General features: G+C 46.9%; 1 long non-coding RNA gene across 1 annotated transcript; it reads left to right on the top strand.

Moving 5' to 3' along the window:
* The first annotated feature begins 285 nt into the window (after positions 1-285).
* On the top strand, positions 286-1,295 carry LOC146753890 (uncharacterized). Its single transcript, XR_014939409.1, has 2 exons — positions 286-423; positions 891-1,295. It is a non-coding gene; the product is annotated as an uncharacterized LOC146753890 (long non-coding RNA).
* The last annotated feature ends 649 nt before the right edge of the window (positions 1,296-1,944 follow it).

The following is a 1,944-nucleotide window of genomic DNA, read 5'->3' on the forward strand; positions in this document are numbered from 1 at the left end:
ATTTCAGCTGAACTTCGCATACCAATGTGACATGCTCATCTTTTTTAAATATAATAGAGTTTATTTTCTTTGTAGTGTAGTTCAGAGGTACCCCAAGTCTCCAAATGAATAAAGCTGGGTTTCAGGGAAGTCTCCACATAGCAACATGTGCCTTGCTTTTTTTTGAAGCAGGTGGTGTTGGTCACAAACAAAGAAAGCACACAGTGACTGACATGCACTTGGCCTGATCTACTATGTCTGTCTTGCTGTGCAATTAATTAGTGTTTTTCTCTGCCTCAGTTTCCTGTCTGCAGTACTGGATTTGGCCATTGGGAAATGTTCAGCTTCACAGCCAAATACAGACCTTGGCTGAATCAAATTTCAGGATGCAGACAGTGGAGATCAAATTTAAATCCAAAATGTTGAATTCTGAACCGGTGTAAGGTAAGTAGAAAGCAAAGAGCTAAGGCCATTCGCCATGATCACTGATAAGTATTCCACCGTCATACAGTCTTTCCTCCTTTCTTCTCCCCCTCCCTCTCCCTTTCCTCTTCCCTTCCCTCCTCTCGTCTCCTCTCCCTCCTCCCCTCTTGTCTCCTCTCCCTCCTCCCTTCCTTTTTTTCTTTTTTCCTCTTTTCTTCTCTTTCTTTTTTCCTAACTCTTTTTCGTTCCCTTTTGTTTCCCTTTCTTTTTCCCTTTCCCTTCCCCCTTTCCATTTCCCTTTTCTCCTTGCCTTTTCTCCTTTCCCTTACCATTTATCTTTTCCTTTTCTCTTTCTCTTTTACTTTCCCTTTCCCATTCCCTTTTCCCTTCCTTTCCCTTTTATCTTTTCCTTTCCCTTTTCTTTTCCTTTTCCCTTCCCCTTTCCTTTCCCTTCTATTCCTTTTTATTTATTTATTTATTTCCCACAGAGCAAAGCCAGCAAGAACTATGAGTCCTATCTCTCCCGTCATCCTAAGCCCGTGTCACACATAGCAGCATTGCAGTTGGGGTGGAAAATGCACTGACTCAGCACAGCATCCTGCTGAAATGAGCTGGGGTTGGTGGCTGAGGTCTGCGCTCCGCTCACAGTTCTGCTGTCACCTGCCTGGTAAAGAAGCCGACAGCAGGGCTGGGGTTTGCTCGCAGCCTCTCCACCAAGCTGCTGGGCACTTGCTGTAATCTACTCAATGCCATCCTCACTTCTGTTTGCACTGTAAGCCCTTCAAGTCTGTGGCGGTTTCATCCTACAGTGCTAAACCCAGGAGGATGTATGTCTGAGGCTCCTTGGCAATGCATTAATTACAATGATAATAAATATGACATAGTGAAGTGCACTTCCATGTTCAGACTTTATGGGAAGTACCCTGGTTTTGAAACATCAGGCCGCAGAGAAGTGTGCTTGCCTGCTGGCCATATCTGCTTGTCTCGGGTTATGCACCAAGACACCAAAGCCAATCAGTGTACACATTTGGTCTCTCTGCTGTTCAACACGCAGTCTAGGCCAAATTTCATAGGATCAATGAATGGTTTGGGTTGGAAGGGCCTTCAAAGCCCATCAAGCCTCAACCCTGTGCTGTGGGCAGGGCTGCCCCCCCTTCCAATTCAGCTGCTCAGGGCCCTGTCCAATCTGGCCTTGAGCGTTCAGTGATGGGTCAGCACAGCTTCTCTGGGCATCTGTGCCAGGGCCTCACCGCCCTCTGAGTGAAGAATTTCCTGGACTGGGTTGTCATGGTTGATCTTATCTCAAGGATGAAAGAGCTTCTTTTCCTCCATTCTGTGGTGTGGAGTGTGTCCTTCATGGTCCCACATCAACGGTGTGGCTGGAGAGTAACTGAGTGGCCTGTAACAGGAGGGCACATGGGGAGCACAAGCAATCATGGCTGCTCCTCCTGAACACAGGAGACAAGAGGTGGGTGTGTCTGTGCTGGGGTAAATTTACAGCTGTCTGCCTGCGAGTTTGAGCCACATCACTCCTCATAATTC

This window comes from Coturnix japonica, chromosome Z (genome assembly GCF_054131305.1).
Source record: "Coturnix japonica strain WE chromosome Z, WE-NBRP24, whole genome shotgun sequence".
Lineage (NCBI taxonomy): Eukaryota > Metazoa > Chordata > Aves > Galliformes > Phasianidae > Coturnix > Coturnix japonica.